The sequence below is a fragment of the Ambystoma mexicanum genome, chromosome 4p, assembly GCF_040938575.1.
Source record: "Ambystoma mexicanum isolate Mex_15411 chromosome 4p, UKY_AmexF1_1, whole genome shotgun sequence".
Taxonomy (NCBI): domain Eukaryota; kingdom Metazoa; phylum Chordata; class Amphibia; order Caudata; family Ambystomatidae; genus Ambystoma; species Ambystoma mexicanum.
In genome coordinates this window covers 1,164,198,562-1,164,211,760 of record NC_090927.1, presented here as the reverse complement: position 1 = coordinate 1,164,211,760, position 13,199 = coordinate 1,164,198,562, and the positions used below count along the sequence as shown (strand labels likewise).

The 13,199-nt window shown below is 45.3% G+C and overlaps 1 protein-coding gene across 17 annotated transcripts in view; it reads left to right on the top strand.

Moving 5' to 3' along the window:
- The window catches only part of SYNE1 (spectrin repeat containing nuclear envelope protein 1), a 1,651,720-nt gene that overhangs the window by 968,586 nt on the left and 669,935 nt on the right, over nucleotides 1-13,199 (top strand). The gene's annotated exons all lie outside the window — the stretch shown is intronic.

The following is a 13,199-nucleotide window of genomic DNA, read 5'->3' as shown; positions in this document are numbered from 1 at the left end:
TGAAGCCCTCTAAGGCGCCAGTGTGAGGGGAAAAGTCAGAAACTCTGCTAGTCTTTGTCTTCTTCTGTGCCTGCCTGTAAACAGTTCCAACTGGGAGGCTGGCTGTCCGAAAAACGACAATGTATAAAGAAAACTAAGTGTACACGTGTACACCTGTACTTTTGGTCCACATTAGACTAACAGTTCTCACAAATTCAATGTAATTTTGGGTGCATATGAGGTGACACAACCTTGAGACGAGGTCAGAAATATAATATGAGCGAAAAAGAGTAACCAGAGATATCGGATGACAAACCTAGGACGACAATAACAACATCTAAAACCAAATAAAGAAACTCTTCCCACAACAAGAGAGCCAAAACTATGTCGAATAGGACACAAACGACACCCATAAGGACAGAATCCAGTGTCCCTAGAGAACTCCCAGCGAACAAATCTAGGACGACAATGACAAAATCTAAAACCAAATAATGAAACTCTTACTACAACAAGAGAGGCGACACCCATAAGGACAGAATCCAGCGTCCTTAGCCAACTCCCAGCGAACAACCTTCACCCGCTCGACAAATGCTACTATAGATCATACCTGCATAAAGTTGAGTTAACATTAGCACTTGCCACACTAATTAAGCTGTGGATATTAACAGGGGCATGGACCAAAGAGAGTTGTGATTGTAGGCAGACGCCGCCCCTGGACACAAGTGTAAGCGCTATTACTGCGACATACCAAAGGGGGTAGGAGCGGTAATATGAATGAGCAACCGAAAAAGATTTTAAAGGCCGAGCAGGCCTTAACACATGGAGGGGGGAAACACGGACTTACTGATTTCGCCCTCCTACTAGATTAGGAATGTTTCCTGGGCTAGACTGCAAGGAACGCACATATGCCTGCCCACCCCACATACAAACAGGGGCCACGCAGGCAGCTGGTTGCCCAACTTGGGCAAGGTTATGCATATGAACGGGTGCCATATTGGAAATGCACTGTGAGTGTCGTACGGACCCTGAGCTGGACATAGACACAGAGACGCCCACACACCCCACATGATTAGAATACGGAAATTTAGTGCCTCACTTCAAGACAGGAATGTCAACTAACCAACCCACTAACAACTTCACCCTCTCCATACACCTCTCAAATTCTAACCAACCACAAACTTACAACGCAGCAATCACCACAAGCTTCACCACACTGCAACAACAAACAAAGCACACATAGACCCGCACAACAGCACACGACATCTTCCGAGAGTATAACACCCAAAGCCCAGCCGATGGAATTCCGGGCTGAGGCCGCCAACAGCACATCACTGCTCTCTTGCACTTCTCCAGCTCATCCCCACTAACCCCCCCCCCCCACTTCCCCCTTTCTTTCAGAACCACCAGAGCGCCAGGGGACCACTCCGGTGGTGATAGTGCGCCGTACAAATATCCTTTAACATTAACTTCTGTCCCCTGCACACCTTTTGTGCTGGAAAATTCAGCCAAACACAGTTCCAAAATCATTCAAATTATCTTGGTTATAGCCTATCAAATTCATTGATTTTACAAGAAAAACAACCGAGTGGCAACAATTCAATCCACAATAGTCCAGTAGGGTAAAACATTCTTTATGATAGATTTTGTCTGCACAACGCGTTTTGGGATTCTGTTTCCCTTCATCAGGTTCAATTTAGAGATCTACAGTACAATGTAACATAACAATCTGTTAATGTAGTCTATCGCCATTAACATAGGTTCTATAAAGAATGAAAAGATAATCTTCAATAAACTTTCTTCCGTCATAAAAATTCACAAAGGTTCTAAATAATGCTGTTAAATAATTTCTCTAAACATGCATATGTCTCTCCATCGGACATAATGTGCACATGTGTATTACATGGCCTGCGGTAGCGGCCATGTAGTTATGGTTAAGTTGCTAAACCCATAGGAAGAGCACTTTTTGGGCGGCTTATAACTTCGCTCCCCCTGGGCGAATCCTCACCAAACTTTGCAAAACAAGTATATGGCCCACTCTGAATTCGGTTGCAAAGGTTGGTGAGGTTTGGTCAAGGGGTGGCAAAGTTATAGAGGGGGTCCCAAAATAAAAAAAATTCCCATAGACATAATGGGGAAAAAACTTTGCTCATGCCTACAGCCCAAACAGCTGGACGAATTTCCACCAAATTTGCGGCAGGAGCAGCGGCTTGGTCCCGGAAGCGTGTTCGGTCCACAGACTGGCCTCTGGCTGTTCTGTCTGCGGACTGGCCTCTGATTGGCCAGAAAATTCGCAGACTTTTGCGTGGTCCGGAGACATCGGGACGCGCTCGCTGATTGGCTGGTGGGAGAACGTAAAATGCATTGGTTTTCCTGAAACGCCCGCCATCTTGGATTCGCAGACTTTTTTTTGGGTCCGCGGACAGCGCAGTGAAAACATTTTTAAAAAAGCAGCATTTCACTTGTCAAACTCAACAAACAATCTCTGGGTATGTGGGGGGATGAGGATTGGATTGGATATGGCCATAAGAAGCCAAGAAATGGGTTGTTTCACCCCCCTGAAAGTCCGCGAACACTCCAGATGTCCTTGGGCAGTCCTGTGGTGTTCGCAGACACTTCAGATGTCCTAGGACTTGTACCTATTTCTGCATAACAAGGTTGGGGAAAAGCAGTTTTTGGATGGCTTATAACTTTTGCGCCACTCAGTGAAACTGCATGTAATTTTGCAGTGTTATTCAAGGACTAATCCTGAATGGTTTTGAAAAGTTTTGTGGGATTCTGTCAAGAGGGGGCAAAATTAGAGGGGGGGTCCCAAAATATTGTAAAGGCATATAAATGTGGTGTCATTTGACGAATCTGCACAACATTTGGCAAAACGATTTTGGATCTAGATATAAATGGTTTTCTAAAGTTTGGTAGGATTTTCTCAAGAGGGGGCGAAATTAGAGGGGGGTCTCAACATTTTTAGATGGCTTATAACTTTGTTGCTATTTGACGAATGTGGACAAAGGTTTTGAGAAAGATTATAGACCCTACCTTCAATGTTTGTGTAAAGACTGAATGGATTTTGTCAAGTGGGGGCTAAGTTATATGACTATTGTATGTACATACATTTTGACACTTTAAAAAAAAAACATGAGTGGATTTCGAGCAAACTCGCGAGGAGCATTGGCAAAGACAATAAAGCATGGTTTTGCAAATGTGCCCGTGTTTTATTTTTTGACAAGTGTAATAATGTAGGTACAAAAAATTGTCATATACCTTTGGTGACTGAGGTATAGCCTGTGGCCATGGGCAGTAGCCAGATTGTTTGGGTCATGGCATAAGGTCATGATGCGGACAATCTGGCTACTGGCCATGCCTGCTAGGGACGAAAAAAAAATGGTGTTAAAGTGGCTAGGTCTACATCGGACCGGCTATGTGGTAAAGTTTTTCAAAGGTAGGATAGGTTTGAAAGGGAAAAAAAGTGCTTGTGGTAATATGTTCATAGGGTTTTGCAGGCTGCTATGGCAAGGGAAGAGGGGCTGTGTACGGAGCCCTGCCTTCTCTTTCCATGTTGGCTGTCTGGAAAAGGCCATCCAATCCCGCTATAGGAATAAGAATCTATGTTTTAGCACCCTGGGTTCCCGCTTTGGGAACCAGGGGTGCTAATGGCCTTTATCCCCCATTTCAGGGGCTGCAATGGACGATAGTGGTCCGTAGTTCTCTTTATTTATTTATTTATTTATTTATAACACACCAATGCCCGCAGACATCAGGCTGTGTGGTTACAGTATCTGTTAAAGAAGACGAGGTGGAGGAAGACAGCGCACTACTTGCTGAGAAAGGAACAACCTTTCTGAGAGCATTGCGGTCATTGGATTTGGTGTGGCGGTGCATGGAGGTGGTCCGGTAGGAGTACTGTCCAGGTAGTCTGCGACTGAGTGCATTTCACTTTGGTAGCTTTAGCCTTTGGTACACTCCCAACAGTAGCAAAGAACTGGCACACCCATGATTCGATCTTGGTGCTACAAGTAGGCACTTCCTCTACCTCATCTTCTTGGTCCTCTTCATTGTCTTTGAAAGTACTGCGCTTTTTTTGTTGTGAAGGTCCTCCAGCTGGTGGTGGTGGTGGCTCTTGGGGAGGAGGGGATGGCAATAACCGATGCCATTTTTAAGATAAATAGCAGTTTTGATAAAATTCTTCCAAGTATGTACTGTGTACTAGTGTTACACCTATTGGCCGTTGGTCCCTTTGGCCCCGTAGCCGCTTATGCGGATTGATCAGATTGTGTACTTCCAAGATGGAGGGCTGTTGTACTGCCTGGGCGGAGAGCAGCGGTACAGTCTCTGCACGTCCGCAAGAGACGCCGGGGATCGCTCACGTGATTCCTTATACGGAACAGAGATCGAGTTTCCTTTATGTCGCTACTGTTGTTGCAGGTGCTCCGTGAGCTCGTTTCTAGGTGCTACCATCATCTTGTCTTCTCTTCCTGCCCTTTCCCTTCAACTTGTATCAGTAACTTCGTACTTCCTTTATGTTCATGTCCTCTCAGCGGGGTTTCCTCTTCGCTCATGCTCCTCGATTGCTTTCTCCATACGACCGGGTTCCTGTTCACCCTCTTAGTTCCGCTTTGTCCTCCCGGGTATTACTTCTCTCCATAAACAGCCTAAAGTGAGTTCCATCCATCGATCTCTAACCTACTACTTCTCCCAGAAGCATCCTTACTTACCCCTCTGTCTGTTTTAGGGATCCTGTCTTCCATATACTCCAGTTCCTGTCTACGGGGATCGCCTCTGTTTCTCATTAGAGCCACTCCCAGAGGTTAGGGACTCCTTTTCTAATCTTACTGTTACTCAGTCATAATTTCCCATTTCCCATAAAAAGTCTCCTCACCACCCTTTGTTACTCCGTTCTCAGAAGAAGCCTTCCCGCATCTAGCTCCACTTCAGTCCATGGTGAGAACCATCTGCACGACTATCCAGAACTGCTGGTACCCAAACACATCCAGGGTTTTCTTCCCCAGAGAGTTTCCCTGACGGTCCTGCCCTTTCCCCCTGGTTTTTTAGGTTCCGGGTACGGAGGGGCAGGTCGGTCGGGGGAATGTTCAACTGTGGCATTGGCTCTTCCATTGGTATTCAACTGTCTGCCAAGGTGAGATCTTGCTATTTCCAGTTAATATTGAACGGTTGACCGATATCAGATAAGCAGATAACAACTAGATTGGTAATGGATAATGAGTATGAAAACGTGTAGGAGGTGTGCAAGGGAAATTTTGAAGTTGAAAGTTCCTAGATCAGTAGAAAATGCAGTTCCAAACTGTCCGCGAAGGACGGAGCTTATTGTGAAGTGCGGACGGGTTGTCGGACACGTCATCATGCCGCACGCCAGCGTATGGTCATGTGGCACTGTCCAGAAGGTCAGCAATGAAGTCAGATGTTCGTAGACGTCTGCGGATGCATAACTTGTTGAAAAAGTTGCAAAAAGTAGAAGTGTTAAAAATTATTCTAGAAGGTGGGAAATGGCAGAGTTTTATGGTGACACTTTGTAAATTACACAAATATTGTTATATTTGGTAAGTATGATATTAGTGAATTGTAGGAAAATAGCATGCACTGGTAAAAACCCATGAAATTCACTGAAAAAACGTTGTTAAAAGGGACGTTATCGTTAAGTTGGACTAATAAAAACCTATGAAATTCAGTAAAAAAAAACGTTGTTAAATGGACATTATGGTTACAAGTAAAATCGAAAAACCCCAGAAATTCGCCAGTTATGGTAAGCTAAGCAACCATAACTCGTGCCACCACCGTGCACTATGACTAACACCCAGGACATCAAAGATGACATCACAAATATCATTGATGACATCACTGATGACATCACATGTGCATTTACTTTTCATACAAGGGGTTGTGAATGTAATGTAATGTAACTCCGTCAGACTCTTCCGCCTGGCCCAGCAATGGCGGGCGCATCGCGGCACCAGAGCGAGGCTCTGGCCGCACGAATCAGCTGTTGACCTCCCCATTCATAATTAGCCCCTCCGCCGGCAGGCGGGAACGCCGGCCTCTCAACAAAGGCCCGCACTAAGGCCCCTGTTCGCCTCCGGAGCCTTGGAGCCAATGTCTACTCGGACCTCTAATCCATTGTGAGTAGAGGGGTTACCCTCAGTCTACACTACTGTGCTTTCTGGTATGTCTTCTGCTACTCCGCAATCACATACATTTAGACTCGGTTTTTCTTCACCTCGATAACTGTTTGCTACATACACTTATGCCGCCAACTCTGTTGCCTCTTTGCGTTACTGCCACCTCTCATTAGTTCAGTCACTTTCTGCCCCTAATGTGGTATGTCTCATGACTGATACTGGCTGTGCCCTCTGGTCGTTAACCAACCACTGCAACTGTGTTGTGCCTTATGGTCATTAACTGACCACTGCCATTGTGTTGTGCCTTATGGTCATTAACTGACCACTGCCATTGTGTTGTGCCTTATGGTCTTTAACTGACCACTGCAATTGTGTTGTGCCTTATGGTCATTAACTGACCACTGCCATTGTGTTGTGCCTTATGGTCTTTAACTGACCACTGCCATTGTGTTGTGCCTTATGGTCGTTAACCAACCACTGCCATTGTGTTGTGCCTTATGGTCTTTAACTGACCACTGCAATTGTGTTGTGCCTTATGGTCATTAACTGACCACTGCCATTGTGTTGTGCCTTATGGTCATTAACTGACCACTGCCATTGTGTTGTGCCTTATGGTCGTTAACCAACCACTGCCATTGTGTTGTGCCTTATGGTCTTTAACTGACCACTGCAATTGTGTTGTGCCTTATGGTCGTTAACCAACCACTGCCATTGTGTTGTGCCTTATGGTCTTTAACTGACCACTGCAATTGTGTTGTGCCTTATGGTCATTAACTGACCACTGCCATTGTGTTGTGCCTTATGGTCATTAACTGACCACTGCCATTGTGTTGTGCCTTATGGTCGTTAACCAACCACTGCCATTGTGTTGTGCCTTATGGTCTTTAACTGACCACTGCAATTGTGTTGTGCCTTATGGTCATTAACTGACCACTGCCATTGTGTTGTGCCTTATGGTCATTAACTGACCAGTGCTACTGTGTAAATGTCATATGGTCGCCCTCGCTCTCCCTACCATACTACGCGCGCTTAGACTCTACCAGGTCAACATGCCCCCCACCAACAGTCTAACTACTGCAAACTCACCACTGTACTCTTTCAGTACACTACTGACCAGACTGCTGCCTACCCTTCTCATCCTTATACTGCACCCTGGCTGCACCGCACCATACCATACCACCACCTCTATTTACTACTCTTACTTGCATCTTACCTCAACTATGCCATCCCACACTCACCACACCAACCCTTATCTTAACAACCCAGCCCTCTGGATCCAGCACTTCGCCACCAGACCTTTACCTAACCTACCCTGCTCTATCTCCTTGAGAAATGCTAGACTTGGCTCGCGTCTCACCCACGCTTCCCATCACTCAGCTCACCGCATCAAACTGCCTCTCCCTCTGTCACCACCTACACTTTCACCTAATCTACCACCATCTTCCAACTCCCCTAACTTAAACAACATCAAAGGCGCGCTAATCAACGCCAGATCACTCCCGGCTCACGCCCTAGAAGTAGCTGACTTGATCCTCAACCTTGACCTCGACTTCTTAGCAATCACTGAAACCTGGCTCCACCCAGCTTCAGGTCCTCTTCTCTCCCTCGCTATCCCTCCTGACTACAACATTATCAGACATGACCGTAATTCCATCCAATCTAAAGGAGGTGGCATCGCCATCATCCACAAAAACGCTTTGAACTTCCACCTCTCAGCCACACATCACTCCTCCACTCTGGAAGCACTGACTGCTAAACTAGCTCTCACACCCAACCATTCTATCACCTTTCATCTACTCTACCGGCCACCCGGCCCACTATCTACCTTCGCGGAGGACCTCTCCAACATCTTCACACACAGCACCAAAGTTACCTCCCAGGTTATGATACTGGGGGATTTCAATTTAGGCCTCAACGACCCCAAGGACACCGCTGCTTCGTCTATTGACAACATCCTCACTAATGCTGGATTCACTCAGTTCCTAAACCAACCTACCCACAACAAGGGCAGAACCCTTGACTGGCTAGCCGCCCTCAACTGTCCCATCAACATCACCTCTAACCAACAGTGCGCCTGGACAGACCACAACTTAATTACATTCAATATTGAGTCCAAACCTATCAGCCTCCCTCACAACATTGCCCCGGCTATGGCCACCCGTAACAAACGCAACATTACCTGCGATAGACTCCTACCCCTCCTCCTTCCAGCTCTTAATGTTCTGGATCCATCATGCTCTGACCCTACGGCCCTGGTCGACACCTTCAACCGGGCCATGCTTACAGCCTTAGACACCATTGCACCCTCGAAACTGAGAAAATCTAAACCTCGAGCCCACCTAAACTCCTGGTTTACTCCCCATCTCAGAGCACTACGCAAAGAAAAACGAATTGCAGAATCCCACTGGAGAAGCAATCACTCCCTAGCTAACAAATCACGCGTACTCCTGGCCACCCTTAACTACAAGGAAGCTATATTCCAGGCAAAAAAAGACACATATAACAAACGCATCGAGCAAGCCAAATCTAACACCAAAGAATTGTTTAAAATTCTAAAAGAACTTGAAACTCCTGTTACCCCACCTGACACATGTACCAAAGATAGCACCTGGTGCTCCAAAATCCAAGAAGCTCTCCTAGGTAAGATTGCCACTCTCCAAGTTAAAATTAACAACAAACAATCTAGCCTTCAATCCAACCCTCTACAGATCCCTATACCTACCACAAACCCCTCTATCACAGACTCTCTGACTCCTTTTAGCTTCTCTCCACTCTCCATTCTCGAAGTGGAAAAGATTATCACTAGCCTTAAACCATCCAATTGTCAGGGTGACCTCTGTCCTGCACCTATTATCAAGGAAGCTGCTCACGACCTAGCACCTTTCATCACTACGCTCATCAACTCCTCCTTTAGCTCTGGGATTGTACCGGACAATCTTAAGGATGCATGGGTCATCCCGCTTCTGAAAAAACCTACCCTCGATCCCAGTATACCCACAAACTACAGACCAATTACCACTGTACCTTTTTTACTAAAAATCCTCGACCGCGCGGCCTACCTACAAATTCAGGAATACCTTGAATCTAATAACCTTCTGGGACTCAGGCAATCAGGCTTCCGGCCTCGCCATGGCACTGAGACCGCCCTTATTGACTTAAAAACGCAGATCGAAGATCTCAAAGACAAAGGCAAACTGGCATTATTACTTCTCCTGGACCTCTCTGCTGCTTTTGATCTCGTCAATCACAAAATTCTCTGCCATCACCTCAAATCAGCCGCACACTTCTCAGAAAACGCCGCCACTTGGATCAGATCCTTCCTGGATAATAGATCTATGCGTGTATTCTCCCCACTTGCGGCCGCACCACCCGCTCCGGTCGCCTGTGGTGTGCCTCAAGGGTCTTGTATCTCGCCCACGTTATATAACGTGTTTACCAAACCCCTTTTCGATATTTTGGATCACTTGGGCGTCACGTATACCAATTACGCTGATGACACACAGATACTCATCCCCATCACAGGCGATTACACAACTGACTCCCTTGCCATCAACGCCATCTACCAGGTCATCCAAGCGTGGATGGCCCAGCACGGCCTCTGCCTAAATGATGAAAAGACAGAGCTCCTCATTCTTGGTTCACCACAAAAACTCACTAAACTTAACCCTGCCTTCAAGTCTTTCACCATCGATGGGAATACCATCCCGATTGCTAAGGACACGAAAACCCTTGGGATTTACATCGACTCAACCCTATCCTTGACTAGACAATCCAACGCAGTCTCATCTGCAGCAGCGCTTACTTGCAAGCTCATCACCGCCTGTCGCCCGTTCCTAACCACTGCCAACTGCGTAACCTTGGCCAGGACCCTTGTTCTATCCAAGGTTGACTACTGTAATGCCCTCTATCTAGGTACTAATCTCCGCAACTTAAATAAGCTACAAATTGTCCAAAACAATGCGATCAGAGCGGCCCTTAACATTCCTAGGCGCCAGCATATATCTGACACCAGGCGCAACCTGCACTGGCTCTCTATCCCACAGCGCATCTCCTTGAAGTCCTTGGCTCTCACACACAAATGCCTCCACAACCAAGCCCCTCGCTACCTGGCAAACAGATTCTCTTTCCACAATTCCACCAGACCTCGCAGAGCGGCCCAAGCCAACTGCCTTGTCATCCCGCGCTTTAATCTCCTAAGATCTGGTGGAACCAGCTTCCCCATCCTGGCAGCCAAACTTTGGAACTCACTCCCCAATGACCTTAGAGCAGAACCTTCCTTCCTGAAATTCAAATACCTTACCAAAGCATGGCTATCCGCCCAAGACTGCTAACATCAGCTTACTGCCCTACTTGCACTTTGACCTACTCGGCATCCCTTATTAACTATCCTGTAAATCACTGCCTTATCGATATTCATTTGAATGTATATGTTGTAAATTTTGTAAATCTTCCTGTAATAATCTTGTAATACTCTGTCACATTGCCTCGTCATGCTTTCATCTTGTTGTAACTAAGTTAAGCGCCCGGATGCCCCTGGGCCTGGTGCGCTATAGAAATAAATAAAATACTAAATACTAAATACTAAAAAAGTATCAGGGATTATCGGGAGATGTGTAATAAACTACATACTTCATTACGCAATGTAGTGTTCTAAAGAACATTCTATTGCAGAGTTCTTTCTAGTACAGGAACCTACTCATAAAAAAACAGTGAATGCTTCTGTATCAGACTTTTCTGTACTGTGAAACATGTACTAAGTAGCTAATAATGCATTGCTTACTACATATTTCTACTAATACACACAAAACATAAATAGACTACAATGCATACAAATATGGGGATTATATAAGGGGAATAAAGTAAGCAAACAAGAGGCAGTATCATTAGCAACTGTGTATAATCTACATGATTGTATTCAGGCACAAAAATGATTGCTGTGTTTCAGGCCTGCTTCTTCCCCTATAAATGTACATCATAAGATGCAATTAAATTCTAAGGAAAGTAGTGTAAGAACATGTGAGAATAGCAATATCTATAAATGTAATACCCTTTGAAAGTTAAGTTTCTGACTATCAGTAAATAAAACCACTTGGCCTAGCTATGGCAGTGAACAAAAAAGAAGGGGCTAGACATGTGATGTCATCAATGATATTTGTGATGTCATCTTTGATGTCCTGGGTGTTAGTCTTAGCAGTGCACGGTGGTGGCGCGAGTTATGGTTGCTTAGCTTACCATACTGGCGAATTTCAGGGGTTTTTCGATTTTACTTGTAACCGTAACGTCCTTTTAACAATGTTTTTTTACTAAATTTCATAGGTTTTTATTAGTGCAACTTAACTATAACATCCCTTTAACAAAGTGTCTTATATATATGATCTTTTGCCAAAAACTGGTGCTAATACACTTTCTACAAGATAGCCACCATCCACAGTTTGAATAGTACATGGGTGCTGATTTGTTGGGTGCCTGCATAAGAGGCATGGATCCTGAGGCTGAAGACAAGCTGACCACTAGAACTGAAGAATCGATGAGGAGGAAGAGGAGAGATGCCCGCAGCCACTTCCAGACGACTGGAGATGCCTTCTGAGTAACCACTGCTGTCCAACCGTTACTTCCAAGCAGCAGGAGAGCAATGAAAAGGATGACTCTCTCCCTTAGACTGGTGGGACCAATAAGTCTCAAGACAACCTGCATTTCAAGCCATTCCAAGACGAGCTGTGACCTTCACGGCTGCAAATCAAATACTCTGTGACCTGTGGCCACAGTGCAGTGCATCGCCTTCCGAAGATTGAATCCTCCCAAAACATTGGTGGACTCTTTCTGGACCCCCAGAGGCAAGATTCCACTCCTAGAAGTCCCGTCACCAGAGTGCTAGACAGAGAAAGTGAGATGAATTGACCGGGCGGTAACCGGTCTTCATTGGTGCTTTGAAAAAGGGCACCAAAATCACAGAACCATGAAGAATCCTTTGCTTGGAATCTCTTCACTCGACTGCTGCTGTAAGATCATTCCAGTGTCCCTCCTTTCATCTGCCTGACCAAAAATCTGGTGACCAGGTCTGCTGCTGCTGTATTGTGGGAGCATTGTGATGCATCCTCTTCTTCATGTTAAAGGTACTGTGAGACTCTTGGTAGAACTTACCTAGAGTTGCTTTGCTGCTCCTGTGTTGCTGGAGTACTGATTCATGTGTTTGGGAGTTCGCCCATCCGCGTTCTCCCAGGTCTAAAGCCTGTGTTCCTTCAGGGAGCCTTCTCCAAAGTCCCTGAACCTCCCCCCCCCCCAAAAAAAGAGTGTTACATACTTGCTACTGAATTTCTCAGCTTGTGCCTTGCCTGTTTTGCCCTCCAATCCGACTCATAGACACTCATAACTAGATAGGGCTGGACTTCTAAAGTGCTAGGAAAATAGGAAAAGTATTACAAGTGTGAAAAAGTATTTACATGCTTTATGTTGGTTGTGTTCCATTCATTCATACCTTAACAGCTATTGCACATGTATTTTACTTACCTTTTGAATTGCATACTAACATTCTAAAAGTATTACAAACGTGTTTTACTTGCTGTAAATATTGCATTGTTTTTTCTAAGTTACTCATTGTGTGTTATAGTACTTACCTTTCTAAAGAATCACCTTTACCTTAGTGTATATCTAAGATAAACCATTACTATTATATAACTTTTAGTGTGTCAGTGTTTATTTTGCCTATGTGTAAAGTATCTTCCTTTGTACCTTCTGTGATGAATCCAATGAGATCATCACTTCTTTCCCAGGGAAAGCCTCTACCCATATGGCCAGGGGACGACAGCTGCTACCTGATGTTGACCCTGGGGGTGGCTATATGAGGGAGGACCACCTGGGGGGGGTGCCCTCCATTCCCTTTTAGCGATGGTTCCTGTTAGGGGAGTTTTCTTAACATCGTACTGATATTAAGACCTTCGTAAGCTATGCCAATGGTTTGTAGATCTCCAACTCTTAGTATCAGTCTGTACTAACTCAGGACCTTGGTAGAGTGCCAGAGCAGCCAGGCTTATCTTAAGAGGAAGATGTGGTAAGGTAGGTAAGTACAATGAACATCAAAGAAACTCTTACACT